This window comes from Microcebus murinus, chromosome X (assembly GCF_040939455.1).
Source record: "Microcebus murinus isolate Inina chromosome X, M.murinus_Inina_mat1.0, whole genome shotgun sequence".
In the NCBI taxonomy this organism is placed as follows: Eukaryota; Metazoa; Chordata; class Mammalia; order Primates; family Cheirogaleidae; genus Microcebus; species Microcebus murinus.
In genome coordinates this window covers 112,037,288-112,060,500 of record NC_134136.1, presented here as the reverse complement: position 1 = coordinate 112,060,500, position 23,213 = coordinate 112,037,288, and the positions used below count along the sequence as shown (strand labels likewise).

At 35.9% G+C, this 23,213-nt stretch overlaps 1 protein-coding gene across 1 annotated transcript in view; it reads right to left on the bottom strand.

Moving 5' to 3' along the window:
* Window positions 1-23,213, bottom strand: part of XK (X-linked Kx blood group antigen, Kell and VPS13A binding protein) — a 48,699-nt gene that overhangs the window by 5,131 nt on the left and 20,355 nt on the right. The window lies entirely within an intron of this gene.

Genomic DNA, 23,213 nt, shown 5'->3' with positions numbered 1-23,213 from the left:
GTACATGCACTTAAATCCTCCTCTCAGGGTCTGCTTCAGGGGCAACCCAAACTAAAACACCTTCCTGTCTGTCTGAACATGTTGAGTCTTTTACATAGTGTGTTTTGTTTCCTCAATTGTCTTATAAGCTTCTGGGGAGTCAAGACCAACTGTGTCTTATATTTCTTCTTGATGTCCTTCAATATATACCAGTACTAGGTATACAAACAGAGAGCATTCCATAGTAAATTTATCAGTATGTTCCTCTCTATCTTCAGAACCTTTTAAACGTATATACTTTTAGGAATCTCCATATTGTTTTCCATAGAGGAAAACACTCTATGCCTGCTGCTTCATTTTTTTTTAGCTGTCTTGAAATATATTTTTCTGTTTAATAAACTTTATTTTTTAGAGTAGTTTTAAGTTCACAGTAAAATTGAGCAGAAGGTACAGAGATTTGCCATATACTCCCTGACCCTGAATAAGCACAGCCTCCCCCATTATCAACATCCCATACCAGAGTAGTGTATTTGTTACAACTGATTAACCTACATTGACACATCATTATCCTCTAAAGTCCATCATTTATATTATAGCTCAATCTTGATGTTGTACAATCTATGGGTTTGGACAAATGTATAAGACATGTTCCCACCATGACACTATCATACAGAATAATTTCATTGCCCTAAAACTCCTTTGTGCTCTGCCTATTCATCACTTCCCCTTAACCTCTGGCAACCACTGATATTTTTACTGCTTTCATAGTTTCACCTTTTCCAGAATGTCATATAGTTGGAATCATGCAATATGCAGCCTTTTCATATTGGCTTCTATCACTTAGTAATATACATTTAAGTTTCCTCCACCATATCTTTTCAAGGCTTGATAGTTCATTTCTTTTTAGTGCTCAATAATATTTCATTGTCTTGTTATACTACAGTTTACTTACCCATTCACCTACTAAAGGACATCTTGGTTGCTTTAACAATTATGAATAAAGCTGTTATGAACATTCCCACATAGGTTTTTATGTGGACATAAGTTTTTAACTCTTTTGGGTAAATACCAAAGGGTGCGATTGCTGGATCACGTAGTAAGAGTATGTTTAGTTTTGTAAGAAATTGCCCAACTGTCTTCCAAAGTGTCTGTACCATTTTGCATTTACACCTGCTATGAATGAGAATTCTTGTTGCTCCACATCCCCACCAGCATTGGGTGTTGTCAATGTTCTGGATTTTGGTCAATACACTTAAGGTGTACGGCTTGATGTTTTGATATATGTACATATTGTGAAACGATGACTATAGTGAAGTCAATTAATATATCTGTCACCTAATATACAGTTAACTTATTTTGTGATGAGAACACTTAAGATATACTCTCTTAGCAAATTTCAAGTATATATACAGTATTATTAACTACAGTTACCATGCTGTACATTGGGTATCAGTTATATAGGATTGAACTTATTAATCCTACATAACTGAAACTTTGCATACTTTGACCAACAGTTCCCCATTTCTCCCACCCCATCCCTACACCTAGTAACTACCATTCTACTCCCTGGTTCTATTAATTTGACTTTTTTAGATGACACATATAAGTGAGATCATGTAATATTTTTCTTTCTGTGTCTGGCTATATCACTTAGCATAATGTCCTCCAAGTTCATCCATGTTGTCGAAAATGGCAATATTTCCTTCTTTTTAAAGGCTGAAATAATATTTTATTTTAATAGGTATATAGTAGTATCTCATTGTTGTCTTAATTTGTATTTTCATGATGTCATATAATGTGGAACATCTTTCATATACTTATTTGCTATCTGTGTATCTTTTTTGGTTAGGTGTCTGTTAAGGTTTTTGGACCATTTTTAAATCAGATTGTTTGTTTTCTTATTATTGAGGTTTAAGAGTTCTTTGTATATTTTGGATAATAGTCCTTTATCAGACATGTCTTTTAAAAATACTTTCTCCCAGTATATGGGAGATAATCTCTTTTTATTCCCTTAACAGTGTCTGTCACCGACCAGAAATGTTTAATTTTCATGAAGTCCAGCTTATCAATTCTTTTTTTATGGATTTTTGCCTTTGGTGTTATATCCAAAAAGTAATCACTAAACCCAAGGTCAGATTTTTCTCCTATATTATATTCTAGGAGTTTTATGGATTTGTGTTTTACATTTAGGTCTGTGATCCATTTTGAGTTAATTTTTGTGAAAGGTGTAAGGTCTGTATCTAGCTTCAATTTTTTGCATGTGTATGTCTAGTTGTTTCAGCACCAGTTGCTACAAAGATTATAATTTCTCCATTGTATTGCCCTCGCTCCTTTGTCAAAAATTAGTTGACTATTTTTATGTAGGTCTATTTCTGGGTTTTCTATTCTATTCCATAGATTTATCTGTCTATTCTTTTGCCAATACTATACTGTCTTGATTATTGTAGCTTTCTCCTTACCTGTTTCTTAAAATGCAATTCTATGTAATTCTACATAACATAATTGTCTCTACCTAAATGTATAATTTAAAATGCATGGGAATAAAGTTGTTTTATTATTCAAGTCCTGAATCAATGAAAAAAATGTCTATACTTGGTGGACATGAAAATTTATTTGCCTTGGAGAAGCTCAATTTTATTCAAAGCATCAACTTTTCTCATAGTCTTTTGGCACTGACTTAAATTATTGATGTAATTCACTGGAAAGACTGGCATCTACGAATCAAATTTAAAAGATAGAAACACCATCACTTGAGTAGACTGGGAAGTAACTGGACTGATTTATTTTTCCTGAGAAGTGAATTCTGTGGATCATTGTCAAGAATAACATATTAGTGATATACTTTTATATGTGTGGTTACAAATGTTGACACTCTAAGGATCCAGTTTTAAATCCTTTTTAGTCCTTATGTTTTCTCCACTATAAGAAAAAGACTTTAAATGCAGAAAATGAGCTATTAAAATGTAAATTATGTAGTCATACATATATAATACTTATATTGTTACATTTATGGTATTTTAACTCCAAAGTATTTATTGCTTTTAACAATACAATGACCCAAATAATTTTTTTAAGCATCTATCCATTTTTCTTTTGTTAGGTCAATTATTTCCAAATTACATCTTTTTCTCTATCAAGAGAATTAGGCAATTATTATCAAGTTGGTACTTCATGGTAATCAACCTCGGAAGCCTTCTGAGAATGCAGAGAAATTATCTTGAAATCACTGGCTTCAATCATTACTCTCACTGTTGGGTACTCACTGCAAAATGTCATAGATAGAAATGTGGCCAGGAAGGGAGATACACTTGGGAGACAAGAAGCTTGTAAAAATGTCTGCAATATACATTTCTACCTCTAGAATGAAGTTGTTATCTAATGAATGACTGGGAAAATGCTCATGCAAATACCTACCTATTCAGACTTAAATGGAGAAAAGTTCCCTGACACCATTTCCTAACCTTATTTTCCCATAGTCATCACAAAAAGGGATCAGTTGGCAGTCCTTCCTACTTAAGTGTCAGTTCACAGAAGTCCAACATCCCCTAATAATCCTATTCTCATTTCCGAGTTATGTGGGGTGGGGGCATTTTGCAGTTTTCATTTTTTATTAGAAGGTAAGACATCACTTTAGGTAAAGCTAAAAAGAAGGCTTTGGCAATATTCCAAACCTTTGCCACGCTCCTAAAGCTTCCTCCTACTCAATTCCAGCCAAATGAACTCCTTCCAAATGAACTCTTCTTATTTTGCAAATAAATTAATCATCCCTAGACATGGATTTGCTCATTTCCTGATATAACACCAAAAATTTAATTTGTATGTAAAGTGATGGAGAACATTTTCTTCCCCAGAATTCCTCTTAGCAAGCGACTTCTATTTGTAGGACAAAGCAACAGTTTCTCTGTTACTTTGGAGAGATAACAGAGGCTGCACGCAAGATGGAGGATGGTAGATGGTGGTGTCTATAATGTGATTACTCTCTGTATATGGTATATCTTCAGTAAATTTACTGAACTCATTAAACGCTTGGGTGGAATAGACTTTTCCAAAAAACATAATGAATGACTTCAAGGGGGAACTGAGGCAGCCTAAGGGGATATGGAGTATAGTGACAAAGGGAAATTGGAGGAATTTAGCACAGTAAACTTCCAGAAATTAGAATTTTAACCAGATTTCTGAGAGGCAGCAATTCTTATCTTTTTTCTCTCAACTCAGTGAACAAAGTCTCTTTCTTACTATGTAGAGCCAGGATCTCCACCAGTGCCACACTCCATCACTTGCTTCCTAAAAAAAACTTTGTTCCATCAATTATCATCTTTCTCTTCTAAATTTTCAACTGCTCCCTCAACCCTGGCTCTTTCCCCAGTGTATGAATCTGCCTAAGTCAACTGCATCTAAAAAAATATCCTTCAGTGGCAAAACCATACATAATCGTTGAAGACATATGATGGATGCATGGCAGTTCATTATAATATCCTCTGAATCTTTTTGTATGTTGGAAAATTTCTATAATAACAGAGCTAAAAGGAAGAAAAAAGAAGGGGGAAGGGAAGAAGGAGGAAGGAGCCCTCCCTTTATCCCACATGCCTTTCTGTCTATTACTACACTCTCTTTGACACTTTTTTTTTATCAATCCTCTTGAGTTTTCTCTAATCAAAGCACTCACTTCCTAATCCTCATTTCCTTGCAGTCTGGATTCTGGTCTTGCTTTTTCTTGATCTCTCTGTAACACTTGACATTATTCATTCCCACCTTCTTGAAACTCTTCCTGTAATAATTATCACATCATTTTCTCCTAATCATCCTCTCACTTTCCTGGCAGTTCTTTCTCAGAGGGCCTTCATAGGCACATCTTTCTTTTCCTACTCAGGAAACATAATGTATATTGTCCTTCTATCCAAGGGCCTATAATATTTCTCTTCCTAAATAGCCCATAAGGTTAAAAAAAAAACAACACACAGACAAAACCACAGACAGAACCTTGTATTTCCCTGAAAAATCTCTTCTTACATTCCCTCTAGCAGCCGATGACACCATCATCACAAATCATTCTATCTGGAAATCTATATGTTAGCTAGAACTCTTTACCCTCCTCTCTCATCACACCCAGATAGATCTCTAAGCTCTAGCTATTCAGCACAGCCCATGGACCAGCAGCTTTGGCACTGACTGGGAGATTGTTAAAAGTGCCCCACCCTAGACCCACTGAGTTAGAACCTGTATTGTAACAAGATCTTCCAGGTGATTTGTATGCACATTAAAGTTTGAGAATTACTGCTCTAAGTTATGTTCCTCCCTCCCTTTCTGGTTCTGTCACTTATTAACTTTTATATGGCTCTTGCCACAAGATCTCAGCTCATTTGTTTCTCTGCCACCAACCCTCTTCTTTCTCCTCTTTGTCTGGCTAAACTCTATTCATTCTTCAAGGTTCAATTAAAGTGTCATTTCATCAATGATGCTTTCTTCACTTCCTCAGCCTTTATTCAACTACATTCATTCAGTTGTGCTAAATGCCTCAAAGACTCTTCCAAGCCCAGTTAACTGCCACTCTACAGGGATCTCACAGCCACCGATGCATATCTTTATCTCATCACTTGCTACCTTTGAGTTACTTGTTTTCTTTTCTTTAGAGTATAATCTCCTCAAGGTAGCCACTGTTTCATACAGATTTTTATCACTAGCACCTAGCATAGTGACTGGCACAAAAAAGGTAAACAGTATATGTACACTGAATAAGTGAATTAATAAATGGATGAAAAACTGCACAAGCTATGAATCGCCTTTTTCTCACCACTGAATGAGGAACTTAAGCTCCGACTCTCCCACAGACATAACTGGAATGAACAATGAGAACTTTCAAAACCCCTTACTAGGATGTGAGGGCAATCTGGCTGTGATTCTGTCATCCCATTGATCACCAGGGTTGAGTCAGCTGATATGGCTGGCTAGGTAGGTGTCCCCTTTCTCCCTCACTGCTCCATGTGCATTCTTCTCAAAGCTGTGTGATCAGTTGAAGAGGACTACTTTCCACAATAGAAGAGGAACATTCTTTGGTCAAGGGTATATGAATGGTTGTGCTCTCCTGCTACAATCTCCAAACACGTTCCCAAGGTCAAATCCCCTTACCATAGGGTGGCTTTTGGGGTAATGAGCTTTCTATGCAAATATATCTGCCTCCACATGCCTTTCTCAATCAGAAAGTTGTACCCATTTCCAACATTTCCTGAGAAGTAGGATTCAAATTAGAAAAGATGTTTGAGTCTACAATCTAAAAATGTTCTGTGAAATAAATGAAAGGCCTGCAAAACGGGAGATATAGGAACAATGCAGTATTCTCTGATCATAGGAGTAACTAAGCAAGCTAAGTACTGCTTAGGATTATAGCCCAACCAGGAGTTAACAAAAGTATGGATTATCTTGGCAGTGTTGTATCTTTCTGGCCAGTTACCCAGATTACTGCTATTCTGTGATTCCATGGGCTTACTCCTGGGGTTGGCCTTGAACACTTATTCTATAACCCAGTGTTCTTCTGTTATAGTTCCAGCCCAGGCCCTAATAACTGGTCAGCAAATTGTTGATGAATAGGTTGAGATAAAGAGAGATCATCATAACCATGAACTTGTACCCAGATCTGCCAACTGTCCCCCTCCTGGCTGCTACCAAACATACTGATATTGGTTCTTTATTTTAATAGCTTTATTGAGATATAATTCACACACATTGAAAATGAACAATTCAATTTTTTTAGTATATTCACAGATAAGTGCAACTATCACCACAGTCAATTTCGATACATTTTAATCACCTCAAAAAGAAACCCTATACCATTTAGCTATTACTCCTTCAATTTTGCTCCCCTCCCAGCCTGATGTGATCATTAATCTGCTGTCTCTAGAAATTTCCCTATTCTGGACTTTCATATGAATAAAATTATATAATACATGGTATTTAGTGACCAGTTTCTTTCACTTAGCATAATGGTTTTAAGGTTTATCCATCTTGTAACATGTATAAGTCCTTCAATCCTTTGTATGACCACATAATGGTATATTGTATGGATATACAAGATTTTTTTTATTTATTCATCAGTTACTAGACATTTGGATTGTTTATATCTTCTGGTTATTGTGAATAGTTCTGCTACGAACCCCTGTGTACAAGTTTTTGTGTGAATACATTTTCTTTTCTCTTGGGTTAATAGGAGTGGACTTACTGGGTCATAGTAACTTAATGTTTAATGGTTTGAGGAACTCTGAGACTGTTTTCCAAAGTAGTTGCACCATTTTGCATTCCAACCAACAGTGTATGAGAATTCCAGTTTTCCCACATCCTAATCAAAATTTGTTATTATCTAACTTTTTGATTGTAGCTATCTTAATAAGTGAGAAGTTGTTATCTTGTGATTTTTATTTTCATTTCTTTAATGACTACTGATTTCCAACATACATATTTTCATGTGCATATTGGCCATTTGTATATCTTCCTTGGTTGCTTTCAGTTCTTAACTATAAATCAAACTCATAACAGAATTCATTGTCCTATAGATATCCCCAAAAGTTTACCAGATTCCAAAAGCCAGATCTGTACAGATTAAATGTATTACAGAACAAAATAACGCACAGCCATCAATGAGCATTTCAAATGGACAAAAAGGACAATTCTATCTTCTTAGGCTTTTTGTATTCTCTAAAAAAGCATCAAAAAGCAAAAACAAAACAAAACAAAAAAATTCCACACTGGCCATGGCAGATTAGTCTATTTTGATCCATTATTTCTGCCAAGAACAACTAGATAAACATTTGTTCAAAGGCATCAGAGAGCTATCAAAGCAGTAAGTACTTTTGGGGCTAAGGTATCACAGAGAAAAAAGTCTCCAGAGAAAATTGTGAAGCTGCTTTTTCCCTCAAGACATTTGTCCATATGAAAGCAGGTAATAAGAGACTATGAATTTGAATAAAACTTCCAACAGGCTCTCAAAGCAGGTGAGTATGGGAGCAAATATTGACATTCAGGCCCCATAATGGCCCTGGTTTATACCCAAAGCTTTCTGGTAGAAACTCAAAGGATACTAGGAGTAAGGCTGCAAAATAGATTAAGACCTCACAAAGACTAAAGCACAGATTTCAACCAGTTCAAGGTATGGTTGAATCAAGTAGATCTGCATCTAGTCCAACTAACTGCCATAAACAAAAGTAAAATCTCCTGGAATATCTCATCCAGAACTTCAAATTATCTCTATTTTTTCATACAAATATGTGGCATTAAATTATTAGGTTAATAAGTATGAAATGTCCGATTTCCTTAAGTACTAAGCTGTCTTGACAGTTACTATATCTGACATTTCACTTTGATACTTCTTGTTTTATTTTTATTGTGAAGGCACATCCTCAGTCTTTCAAACACACATTTGGGCTTGTGGTTATCTTTTAAATTTTTTAGAGCCTTTTTTTTATGAAACCATGGATAAGTCAAAAATTTGTGTTATTTTAGAATATGAGTTATGTCGTGGAACCAATGCAGCAGACAGCTCAAAATATCAATGAAGTGTTTCAGAAGGATGTGGCTAATGAATGCACAGTACTCCAATGGTTTGAGAAGTCCCATTCTGGTGATTTTAATCTTAAAAACGAGCCACATAGGTGACCTGAGACCAAGGTGTATCACGATGAGGTGAAAGCTGTAGTGGAAGCAAATCCATCTAAACCTACATGTGAATTACCAGCAAGGTTTGACATTGCTATTCCAATATTGGACCATTTGAAACAAATGGGCAAGGTAAAGAAGCTGGATAGACGGGATTCTCACAAATTAAATGAGCGTCAGCAGGGAAACTGTCTCGAAGCTTGCTTTTCTTTGCTGTCACGACATAAAGGCAAACCATTTCTACACCGTATTGTTATGTATGATGAAAAATGGATGCTTTTTGGCAATTGCAAGTATTCATCACAACGGCTGGATAAAGATGAAGTGCTGAACCACAATCCAAAACCAAATATTCATCAAAAAAAGCTAATGGTATCTGTTTGGTGGTCCAGCATTGGTATTATCCACTACAGCTTCATGAAACCTGCTCAATTGATTAATTATAGCAGATGTCTACTGCAACCAATTGAACAAAATGATGAGGATGCTTGCAATTAAGCAGCCGAGATTGGTCAATAGACAGGCCAATCCTCTTATAAGATAACACTCAACCACATGTTGCACAAACAATGCTGCTCAAACTATAGAAGCTGGACTTGGAAACTCTGTGTCATCCACCGTATTCACCAGAACTTGCACCAACTGACTATCACTTTTTCCAGGCTTTGGACTACCTCTTGCAAGAAAAAATATTCAATTCTCAAAAAGATATGGAAGGCCAGGCACGGTGGCTCACACCTGTAATCCTAGCACTCTGGGAGGCTGAGGTGGGCGGATTGCTCAAGGTCAGGAGTTCGAGACCGGCCTGAGCAAGAGCAAGGCCCTGTCTCTACTAAAAATAGAAAGAAATTAATTATCCAACTAAAAATATATAGAAAAAATTAGCCAGGCATGGTGGCACATGCCTGCAGCTCCAGCTACTCAGAAGGCTGAGGCAGGAGGATCGCTTGAGCCCAGGAGTTTGAGGTTGCTGTGAGCTAGGCTGACACTACCGCACTGTAGCCCGGCAACAGAGTGAGATTCTGTCTAAAAAATAAAAAAATTAAAAAAAACCAACCAAACAAAAAAAATCTATGCAAAATGCCTTTCACGATTTCATCACCACTTACTCTCCAGGCTTCCTCACTGCTGGCATGAACAAGCTATCGTAAAGATGGCAAAACTACTTCCATAGTTTAAGGGCATACTTTGATTAATTGTACTGCTTCTTTGAGATAAAATAAACTACATTTTTTATTTGAATTCAGACATTTTATATTTAATGACCTAATAAAAATACCATGGCATGCCAACAACAAAACAAAAAATGACCAAAATCCAAAAATAACAGTAGATAATAAAAATAGACCTAAAAACAGATGTACAAATTTTAGAATTATCTGACATGGACTTAAAAATAACTGTAATTAATATATTTATGAAATTATGTAATAAAATGAAGAACTTATCTGAGACTGCAAACTATTTTATAAACTCAAATGACAATTCTAGAACGGAAAAATACCATAAAATTACAATTAAGAGATCAACAGATGGGTTTAATAGCAGATTAGACACAGCTATAAACATAATTAGCACTCACTAGATGGCATGTCAGAAAAAAATACTTTAATGGAAAAAACAATAAGAATGAGAAACTTACATGAAGGTGAAAATGTCCCAGAGATAGAGAGAGAAAAAAAAAAAGAATTACTTAGAAGCAATATTTGAAGTGATAAAAGCTAAGAATTTTCCCAAACCACTAAAATATCAAACCGCAGACTGAAGAAATGCAACAGACCCCAAGTAGAGTAACTGAAGAAAACCACAAGTAAACATATTATGTTAAAATCACTGAACACCAAATTCAAAGAGAAAATCTTAAAAAGCAGTCAAAAACAAACATATTAACTTCAAAAGAGCAACAATGATGACAGTGACAGCAGCATTTTAACAGAAATAATAGAAGCCAGAAGACAAAGGAATGATAACCTCAAAATAGAAAGTAAATAACCTCTAACACCAACTTCCATACCCAAAGATGAAGGTAAAAGAAAGATATTTACTGATAAAACAAAAATGAGGAGATGGAATTTGTCATCAGCAGAACCACTCTCAAGAAGATACTATAGGTAGTAGTTCAGGCCCACAGGAAATGTTCCACATGGAAGTATGGAGATATAAGAAGGTATAGACAGGGACCAAAAGGGTAAATACAACTCAATTTTTTAAATCAGCACCAAAATAGCCACCAAAGATATAAAAAGGAAATCAAGCTCATTTGTCATCAAGAAATGCAAATTCATACTACAATGTTACTACTACACATCCACTGAATCACAAAAACAAGTAAGTGTTGGCAAAGATGTACAGTAAATGGAACTCTCATATACTACTTGTGGGAGTGTATAACAGTAAAACCACTTTTGCAGTTTCTACTAAAGCTACACAACAGCATTCCCTGTGGCACAGCAATTCTAATCCTGAGTATATATGCAACAGAACTGCGTATATATGTGTACTAAAAGGCATGCACAAAGATATTTATAAAAGCATTATTTTCAATAATCACAATCTGGAAAGAATCTAAATATTAATCATGAGCAGAATGTATCGATACACTGTGGTATATTCATACAATGGAATACTACACAGTCATGCTAAGGAATAAACTTCTTCTGCTATAAGCCATAATATGAATAACTCTCAAAAATACAATGTTGAGTGAAAAAGGCTAGACCTCTGGTTCCATTTATATAACATAAAAAAACAGGAAAAATTAATCTGTGGTGTAAGAAGTCTGCTTTCTGCCTAGTTACCTTTGGGGAGAAGGGCATAGAAGGTAACTGAAAAGGGACACAAGGAAGTTTTTTGGGTTGCTGGTATTCCTCTGTTTCTTGACTTGGATAGAGGGTTACATGGGTGTGTTTATTTTGTGTTAATTCATCAAGCCCTGCCCTTTAGATGAGTATAGTTTTCTGTATCCATTTTATACCTAAATAAAAATATATATTTAAAAACTAGGTATGCTACTACTATACTTAGTAGGCATTCAATAAACGTTTATTAGAGTGGATTTTTAAAGGCAAAAAAGACTACCCTTTCATTGTTATAATAAAGTTGTTTCAGAGATATTTTCCTTCCCTACCCTGGCAAAATACCAAGTAGAAAATAAACATAGCATAAACTCATACTCAGATCACTAAAGAAAACTCATTCTACAGATATAACCAGTATGACACTCTGGTACTGTAAAAAACTTCTCAAAGTCTTAGTGACTAAGATCTTACTGCTACCAAAATCTCTCTTGAACGTCTGCCAGTTTACCAGATGTTTAGTAAGAAATTGAGGAATTTCCCTTCAATACATATTTTATATCTTGTTTAGTTCTCAGAATTGTTAGAACAAATATTATGGCCCATCATTTACAACCCATGTGATGTAATTATAACTGTATACTCTACAATTTCTAGAGATCCTGGATGATTGTGTACTTTTTCTCCCAGGCATATTTCAACTTTTTGCTTGAGGACATGGATGATAAGATCTCCTCCAGCTTACTTTTCTTATGCTCAAACAATTTATTGCACTCTTATTCCATGCCAAGGGATTATTGCAAGAATTTTACAGGTACTAATCACTTAATTCTAACAACATAATTAGATACTGTTATTATCTTCATAATACAGACGAGAAAGTGGGGACACAGTGATGTTAAATAACTACCCAGCTAACAGAGCTGGGATTCAAACCTAAGCAATCTTGCTCTAGAATCTTGGTCTTAACCAGTAGATTCTTCTGCCTAAATAAATACAATGAGGTCTATTTCCCTAGCAGTGGTCTTAGATACACTTTTTATCTCTTTATCAATAGGAGTCTGCTACCTGTAAAACTGCCCAGGGCCTAAAGAAGTCTGGAGAATCCCCCCCAGAGTATTTTGGGGAGTTTTCCAGTTCTTCCTTGCTATCACTGAGCCTGAATTTCATATTTGTCTTCTATTATATGAGCATTCCATATATAAAGACCCATGAAATCATGCTGCTTAGGTACCTGGGAGTGGGTAAACTAAGCTGATTTCTGGGAATTGCTTCCCACGACACAACCAATGATCAGAAAGAAGTGGGGCAGGGGCAGACCCCTCTATCTGCCCTACCAACTTGTCTTCCTCCTTCCTTATCATCCTGCCTCAGGCAGAAATATAGGGGCATCAGTGAGTTGAGCTGGACAAAAACACCCTTGCCCTCGATAGCCAGATCAAGGAAGTAAGTACCTGGACTCATGTGTGGGGCCTTCTATCAGGTTAACTAACAGCAAAACAGTAGCAGGGTCACTCAGAACACCAAAACAGAGGCTCTCCATTCTGCTGCAGATTCTCAGCTAGGGCAAGGGTATGGCAAATAGCCTTAAAATGCAGTTATTCATGCACAGTGAACTTTGTAAATAATCAGACATGATCATTAGACCCTCTATGACTGAAATAATCTCTAGCATTATTTCCCTTGCTAATACTTGAACCATAAACACAAATATTTATACACACATCCTTACTCCCACTAAGTTTTTCAATTCCCACAGTAATCATCAGTATAATTTTTTCCTCAAATCTATTTTCCCTTCATTTTTAGTACTTTATTCTGCTCTCCTTATCTTACGGTTTTGTTTGATATGTGTCCATGGTTGTAAACAACATGAAAACCTTTTAGAAATAAGTAGGATACAACAAATAAAAAATAAATGGATAAATAAATGACTTAGACCTTGCAACAATCTCAGTTCTTCTGTGTGACTGTACCTGCTCAGTGCCTCCAATTCTAAGCTGTACTACCAAGCCCTACTTACTTTACAGAGATGTGGGTGAGGAATTAGAAGGCCCTATACTGGATATCATATTATTTAAATCTAGGCCCCAGAAAGAAATCTAAGAAGCTATATAAGTAGCAATGCCATGTTCCAGTAAACCCAAACATAGCCTTGACAACACACTCTTATGTGGAGGTGGGTGGGAAGTGTGCTTCTTCCCACTGAGTACCACTAAATAACTTCAATTGGCTTGTGGCCACAAACTCCAGAAAAATCCAGAGGCAACACCAGGCAAAAGCCAACACTGAATGAAAACTCTTGGGATGCCATGAAAGCATTTTTTTCTCAGCACATTTGGAGGTGGGTACAATTTAGGAGGAATGAATATGAACTCACCCTCAAGTCTTACAGATTTTGTATTATCCAACATATTGACATAAACCATTACACAGCCACATAGACCATTGTTTAGGTTGCTATAGCAACTGTGTATGAAGGCTGTCTGCAAAGTATCCGGTTATATAATATGAAAAATATTTTAACAATTTCTGGACAGGCCTTGTATACTATACTGAGTATAGCTGAAAATGATCTTTGGTGCAGAAAAACATTAAATGGAATTATCATTAGAAGTTTATGCCAAGCCTTTCGGTGTACTCTCAGATCTGTGCCAGTCACTTCCTTCTTGGATTTGCAATGTGTGACACAGACCACAGATGGCCTGCAATCTAAAATATTTTTATTAAATCTAAAATATTTTTATTCTATTCCTTTACAGAAAAAGGTTGCCCACCTTGCAATAGAACACTTTTCAGCCAACAAAAAGAATGAACTAGCATTATATTCATCAGTGTGTATACGTCTCAAAAATATAATGTTGAGCAAAAAATACAATTTGTAGAATGGTATTTGCAGTGTGGTAATGTTTAAAGACCTATAAAACCAATGTGTAATATTTATGGATACAGTGCCTATGGCAGAAGTTATAAATCATGCATGAGAATGATATACTCTGAAATCACAACAAGGAAGGCTCACAGGGTACCCCAGCTGTATTAGTAATTTTATTTCTTAAAATAAAAAAAAGTATTTCTAAAGCAAACATATCATGTGAAGATTTGATAAAACAGTCAAGGAGGTATGTGTTTGTTATATTATTATCTACTCCTATTTGTTTTTATACAGTATCAATATTTTGAATTAACATATAAAGAAAAAATCTGCAATTCATAAGTGAGTAGATATTGTAGACATTGGTGAGTGGTTTATTGGCAAGGCCTCCAGAAAATAATAAAATAAATAAACAAAAAACCCTATGTTGATATCATTGTGGACCACTCAGAGAAATCAGGGCAATAGGCTAATGTGAGTGCAATTAGATGGGTTCATAGTGGATAAGCAACCTATACCCATACTCTTCACTACTCTACCTCAGGCTAAGAGGTGTTTCTCAAAGAGTGAGTAGGACTGTGGCTTTTGGGGTGTCTTTGTTTCACATTCTTGTCAAGTATTAGAAAAAGACATAAGCTTATTATTGAGACAAAACTGGGAAAACAAATAAGAAAATTGTTATTCAAAATTATCTCAATAGGCTGCTACTTTAGCCTTGGATCCAAGAAAAGAAAATATAATAAGAAAAAATATCAAGCCCTTCCTTTAGACATTTAAAAATATACTGTCCAGGTACAAAAAAAAGTCTTGGGTCTAGGAAAATTTACTAGATCATCCTTCAATATAAACCAACTATGTGATTCAGCTCCTCCAAAAGCTACAACATTGGGCATGTAAATAAAATCACAGAGTTCTGATTAAAGCAAAAATAAAATAAAGCACAACCCTGCTGCTTTCTGCTCTTGTCAAGATAAGTCTGCAAGATAACATTCACTTATGAATGCCACATTTTATGAAAAAAAAATGAGCAAGGCAGATTTTATCTCAAGTACAGTAAACCTTGATGGTAAAGCCTACAAAGCATGCCATTAGAAAAAGGACTGGAAGATCTAGGGAATGGAAAAGAAAAAGGAGACTGGATATACAGGATAACTGTGACTACTTGGAGATCTACTATATGGTATAGGGGTAGATGTGTTAGTATTATTTTGAGTGGGAAAATTCAGGTCTAATCCTCAGACTGAAGACTAAGGGAGGTTGATTTCTATGTAATACAAGTGAAAATTCTCTACTTAGTTGTACTTAATAGTGTCAACTCATTGGGAATATTACCATAAAAGGGATTTTTTTTCCTTAATCTCCTCTCAACTGTGCTATGTGGAAATAGAATGTAGACAAATTAATTGTGCCCCAGTTCTAAGCCTAGACCACAAAAGGCTTTGCAGCTTTCCATGCTTTGACTCTCTCAGTGCCCTGCTACCACTAGACTATCTTGCTGGGAAAATATAGACCACATGGAAGAGATCCCAGACCAGTCACTCCCAACTGACCAGGCTGACTGTGTACTACTGAGCAAGCTGGGCCAAGATCAGCCTACCCTGGCCTAGATCAGAACTGCCCAGCTGTGATGGTTAGCTTTATATGGCATCTTGACTGGGCTAAAGGATGTTCAGATAGCTGATAAAACATTATTTCTGGATGTGAAAATGTTTCTGGATGAGATTAGCATTATAATCAGTAGACTGAGCCTAAATAGAAAAAAATGTAGAGGAAAGGCAAATTCTCTCTCTTTTTGAGCTTGACATCCATCTTCTCTTGCCCTCAGACATCAGAGCTCCTGGTTCTTGGGCCTCTGGACTCAGACCAGCAGTCACCCCAGTTCTCAGGGCTTCGGACTCAAACTGGGACTTAGATCATCATCTCCCCTGGTTCTCAGGCCTTTAGACTTGGACTGAATTACATCACCAGCTTTTCTGGGTGTCTAGCTTTCAGAGAGCAGATGATGGGACTTCTTGGCCTCCATAATTATGTCAGTCAATTCTCATAATCAATCTCTCTCTCTCTCTCTCATTCACTCTCTCTGTATGTGTGTGTATATACACACACACACACACACACACACACACACACACACATAAAAGAGAGGAAGTAACCTCTCACCATAAACACAGAAATTACAAAAGGTCCTATTCTTTCCTACCACTTCTCCTCAGGTATTTTCTTATATTAATAGAATCTGAGGGTGGGAAGGGGTGTGTGGGGTTGATTGTGGTAGAGTTGATTTGTCACCTTTGGAAAATTCTGACAGAAGGAATCTGTCTAATTCTTAGTGGCTTTTTTCTGAATGCGCTATATCACATTCAGATTATCTGGGCCTGATGCCATTTCTTGGGGAAAAGGAAAAGCTCCATCTAATTTCTTATTATATCAGGAAGAACTTTCTAACAAGAGTGTTTTTAATAATGGAACAATGTCTCCTGAGCACTAAGAGCCCCATTGCTGAATATAATTAAACAGAGGCTGATGGACTACCATTAAGGTAAACCAAATAAGCAATTTCACAAACTCAGACATGATGGCCTCTTAGGTCACTTCTGTCTTAAACACTCTCCAACTCCATGACAATCAACATTGGCTGAAACAACTAGCGTTGGATCAACCATCCAAAAACTGGGTCTTGGTCTTGGCTTTGGGCCCTTAAACTTCCTAAACCTCAGTGTTGCAGACACTATGGGCCTCCTACTTAATTGGTTTCCTTCCTCCCTTCTTCCTTAAAGTCAGAACTCTAAATCTGGTTACATGCTGCTCACCCTTTCATGTGTTCAAGGAAGATGAACCTAGGTTTGGCCACTGGAGTAAATCAAGATTAGTGTAGACCAGTCTCCAAACTTTTTCTGTGTGTCACATACAAATAGAAAAATGATACTATTTGTATGGTGTATTCACTGGATTAAGTGGATGAAGTTGGTCTGTCTATTACAGGCCATGTCCAGCTGCTCTGTACAGTCAAGGGCATCTATACCTCAGAGATATATATAACTTCACTTTCTATTCCTGTGGCTAGGGATTGGTTTAGCATAGGCATGTGACCCAATTCTGGCCAATGGAAACTAAACAGAATTCTGCTGAAGGAAAAGGTATTTCTCCCCAATAAAATGCAGTACACAGGAAGGCACCTCCCTCTTCTTCCTGACTTGGTGGTGCCTGCAAGAAATGACTACTGTTATTTTAAGTCAATAAGTTTTGTGGTGGTTTGTTATGAAGAAATATCTAATGGAGACATGGTCCTCTTGTAATCATCAGGAGACACTCCAGTAACAAACCAAAAAGACAGAAAATGCCTGGATTCTTGATGACACTGATATGCCAATAAAATAGTCAAACATGGAATCACTCTGCTCTGAACTTATTATATGAGATAATACATTTTAAAGATTTTAAGCCACTTTTAGTTAGATCAGGGGTAAGCAATCTACGGCCTTAAGGCCACATGTGGCATTCTAGGTCCTTAAGTGCCGCCTTTTGACTGAATCCAAATTTTACAGAATAAATCCTTTTATTTTTATTAATACATTTTCATTAATCTTTTATATTTATATTTTATTTTAAAATGAACATATTTAAAATACCAAAGAATAAGATAAGTTTTAATGAAATAATCCACCCAGATTGACTGGCACAACTAGAACATTAGTAAGACATAAAGACTAAATTGACGGCTGCTACTCTCACAATTTAGTTCTAGTTCTAACTCCCCCAACCCCAACTGGCGCCACTACTGCACAAGGCTGGTTGGCAAGACTTTAGGGAGTCAAATATGCCAGTCTGTTATTAGCTTTTGACAATGGTGCACTGTGTTTTTGTTTGAAGTGGAATGTGTGAATACCTGCACAGCTCGACAGTATTTTTTAATTCTGCCTGCTTACCAACCCATCATGTCAAAGAAGACCAAAAAGAACATTGAAGGAAGAAAACAGACTTTTTAATGAGGATTGGGAATTGCAATATTATCTTGTGTCTTCTAAAGATAAGATGATTTGCTTGCTTTGTGATACTGCAATATCAACATTAAAGAAATTCAATGCTCATCAGCATTATAAGGCTCCTAAGGACCACAAATATTTTAAATTAGAGGGAGAGGCATGAAAGGTTATATTGCAGAAATTAAAACATGAAAGCAAAAGCAAAGACAATTCTTTTAAGCAGCAATAAGACCTGGAAATAATGCCACTGAAGCAACTTATAAAGTAGCTTACATACTCAGGACAAAAAAGGAAGCCAGTGTAGAAATTGTGAAACAATGTATTGTCAAAGTTGTAGGATGCTTAGACCCCAATAACGTTTCAAAGTACAAACAAGTGCCTCTTTCAAGGGAAACATAACTGATCAGCAGCATGAATTAACCTTCAACTTAACAAACAACTTCATGCAATACTTCAAAAGGAAAATGTATATATTATTCGACTGCTTTGAATGAAACAACTGATACTACAAACTCAGTGCAGGTTTTATACTTCATTCGGGTTATAACAGATTTTCTTTGCTATGAAGAGTTACTCACTTTGGGCACTCTTGCAAACAGAATGTGGAGAATAGATACCTTCAATGACTTTCAAGATAAATTTAGTCTGAATTTGGTAAATTTAGTGAGTGTGTGTGTACAGACGGTATACCTTCCATGACAGGAAAACATGAAAAGTTTATTGCACAGATAAAAAAAAAACATCCTCATATAGTCATCTAATCTTTGACAAAGCAGACAAAAACATACGCTGGGGAAAAGAATCCCTTTTGAATAAATGGTGGTGGGAAAACTGGATAACCACTTGTAGAAAGCTAAAGCAGGACCCACACCTTTCACCTCTCACAAAAATCAACTCACGCTGGATAACAGACTTAAACCTAAGGTATGAAACTATTAGAATTCTAGAGGAAAAAGTTGGAAACACTCTCCTAGACATTGGCCTAGGCAGAGTTTATGAAGAAGTCCCCAAAGGCAATCACAGCAGCAACAAAAATAAATAAATGGGACATGATCAAACTACAAAGCTTCTGCACAGCCAAAGAAATAGTCATGAAAGTAAACAGACAACCTACAGAATGGGAGAAAATTTTTGCATCCTATGCATCCGATAAGGGACTGATAACTAGAATATACTTAGAACTCATGAAAATCAGCAAGAAAAAATCAAATAACCCTATTAAAAAGTGGGCAAAGTACTTGAACAGAAACTTTTCTAAAGAAGACAGAAGAACACAACATATGAAAAAAAGACAAACATATGAAAAAATGCTCAACATCTCTAATCATCAGGGAAATGCAAATCAAAACCACAATGAGATATCACTTAACTCCAGTGAGAATGGCCTTTATCAAAAAGTCTCCAAACAATAAATGCTGGCGTGGATGCGGAGAGAGAGGAACACTCCTATACTGCTGGTGGGACTGCAAACTAGTTCAACCTCTGTGGAAAGCAATATGGAGATACCTTAAAGCGATACAAGTGAATCTACCATTTGATCCAGCAATCCCATTACTGGGCATTTACCCAAAAGATCCAATGACATTCTACAAAAAAGACACCTGCACTCGAATGTTTATAGCAGCACAATTCATAATTGCAAGGCTGTGGAAACAGCCCAAGTGTCCATCAATCCAAGAATGGATTAATAAAATGTGGTATATGTATACCATGGAGTACTATTCAGCTCTGAGAAACAACGGTGATATATCACATCTTATATTTTCCTGGTTAGAGCTGGAACCCATACTACTAAGTGACGTATCCCAAGAATGGAAAAACAAGCACCACATATACTCACCAGTAAACTGGTATTAACTGAGCAGCACCTAAGTGGACACATAGGTACTACAGTAATAGGGTATTGGGCAGGTGGGAGGGGGGAGGGTGGCGGGTATATACATACATAATGAGTGAGATGTGCACCATCTGAGGGATGGTCATGCTGGAAACTCAGACTTGTGGGGGGAGGGGGAAAGGGCATTTATTGAAACCTTAAAATCTGTACCCCCATAATATGCCAAAATAAAAAATAATAATAATAATGTTATTATCTTTAGACTAGCTCACAAAATATAGCTGGCCCTGGAAACAGGCACAAATTAAATAAGGCTTTTTTTTTTTTTTTTTCAAAAGTTAGCCAATATGTCTGGCCAAGGTAGATCTCTGGGTAGCAACATGATCAAATAGAAGATGACTGTGTCAGGTTACCAAAGTTCAAAGAACTGTATAGTAAAATTAAACCTATGAATCCTAGCCTATTTAGCCTTCCTCCAAATATAGCAGAAGTGAAAAACAGTGGAAATGAGTTAAGAGTGCTTCCCTAGGAATCCAAGAGACAATAAACACCTCTGAAATCACTAATTCAAATATACTATGCTGACCATCACCTTCTATCCATCCAAATTGCTTACCTAAGAGCTACAATTGTTTTTTGTTTGTTCTCTTTTGAACTGTCTCTTTTGGACATAGATCCAATCCCTCATAAGTAAATAACATAGGTTCATATATCTATGAACACCATGATTGTATCCTTTTTTTTAAATACCTTCTAACCATTTTGGAAGTCATAATGAGATACCTAATAGATTTACCTGTCAGAGCTAGGTAAACACTGTTGACAGAGAAGTGCACCTCGTATGCAATTAAAGTCCAGGCGTGTCTTTTCTTGGCTCTCACAAGTGAATCCAGAAGGCCAATAGAACTTTGTTGACACTCTTGTTTTCTAATTTTAAATTGTCTCTCTACTAATTTTGTGTTTGTTTTGTTTTGATTCATTTACGGCCATTAAGTTATTCCCCACTGTTGGCAGAAATGGTTGGAAATTTGATTTTAGTGCCTGACCATCTGGAGATCTCTCGAAATGTATCATGGTTTATAGAAATCTAGTCCCCATTAGGTGAGAGGCAACAGAGAATCTGGTTTGTCAGTCTTTTTATTTGTTCGCTAGTTTATGTCTTTTTAGCTGAAATCAATTAATAATTTCATGCCCTTTGGGAGGAAAAGAGTTATTTGAAATCTGGACCAGGGAAATTTTCTGGTTTTGTGTTGATCTGTGCCTGAAATTGTAGATTTGAAGCTACAATTTCTATTTCTCTATGTCTGAATGTCTACATGTCTGTAATTCAGAAATACCTAAACCTCTGATTGTGAAAGTGCGTTATGTTTTCCTGTCTCTGCATGGTATTAATGTACTGGATTATAAAGTATCATAAAGGAGCTCTCTTCTGATTGGTATAGTTAAACAAGTAATTGGCTATATAAATTCAATATAACTAAAATTTTCTAATATATGAAAATTGAACTACTAATACTAGTGTGCTAGTTTAAAAATAGATATTCTCTGAAAAATCAACTCAAAATCATTTTGAAAACTCAGATTTATGTAAATCTTTTGCAAATAAGACTGGTTTAAGAGTCTCAGTTTAATGTAAACACCTCTGATTTATCAGTATTATGTTTTAATATAATACAAGCAATACATATTTATGCTTCCTGGGTATGTTTTTCCTAAACTTATATAGCTTTCTAATCAAAGGAGCTAGAATTACTCCTATTGAATTTTTTAAATTATAAAAACCTAAATTTATTTTTAAGCAAATATAATAGAATCACTATTTTGACGAACTTATATTTTCACAGTAATGAAGTTTTATAGTATATCAGTTTGAAAGCATTTCCCAAATCTTTAGAGAACTGAAGATATTGGATATTCAGTGGTTTTCTAGATCATTTCTAAGTAAGATAGAACACTGAAAAATTGATTAGTGAGTATAATTTCAGTTTATAAACTTTGTTTCTTATTTGTACATGCTACAAAGAGGCTCTATCTTTGGGTCTGTAAATGAACATGTTCATTTCTGCCACATTATGAAACTGAATAAAGGAATTATGTGGCTCAATAAAGCTGGGTTAGGTATATTCATGAGATCTGATAGGCTTCTAAAATGACAGAAATTCACAATCATCTACCCCTTAGTTTTCTTCATGAAATCTGAGTGACCACTTAAAAGTTACAATATACATGAATGAGACTCTATTAGGAATATCAAGATAATGAGATTTTTTTAATTAAAGGGAAAAAGAGAATATTTCTGCCCTAAAGTAAAATGTGTTTAAGAATAGGAAAGAGAAGAATGGTAAAGGACAAAACCTGAACGAATAAAGAAAGCCATAGACGGTCTGAAGAAAGATTATCTGAAAAGGAAGACATTTTGTGTTAACATTTTCTCAAATTTGGTTCATTTTTGATGGGTTTATTTGTGAGACTGTCAAAAAGAGATTGTAGGTTCTTTAGAATCAAATATTTCATTGAAATAAACACAGAAGTTAGTTTTTTACCTGTGATAATGAAAAAGGTTTCTTAAAGTACTGGTCTGCCTTTAATAAGAGGTTGTAAAAGATTACTCTTGTTGTCCTGTATTAGTTTACTATGACTGATGTAACAAACTAACACAAACATGGTAGCTTAAAACAACGTATATTTATTTTCTTACACTTCTGAAGATCAGAAGCTTGTAATCAGTTTCACTGGGTTAAAATCAAGTTAGAGAATCCATTTACTTGCCTTTTCCAGGTTACACAATCGCATTCCTTGGCTCCTGGCCCCTTCCTCCACCTTCAAGGGCAGCAATGTAACATCTTATTTCAGTCCTCACATTGTCTTCCTCTATAATCAAACCTGCTGATACCTCTCTCTCATAAGGACATTAGGGGTCAACTTGGGTAATCCACAATAATATCCTCATCTCAATCTCTTTACCTGTAAAGTTTCTTTTGTCATATAAAGTAACATCCACAGGTTCCAGGGATTAGAATCTGAATATTTTGGGGGGTTATTACTCAGCACTTTATCATGCCCTTCTCTTTATAATAAAAGAACATAAATTCTGCATTTAT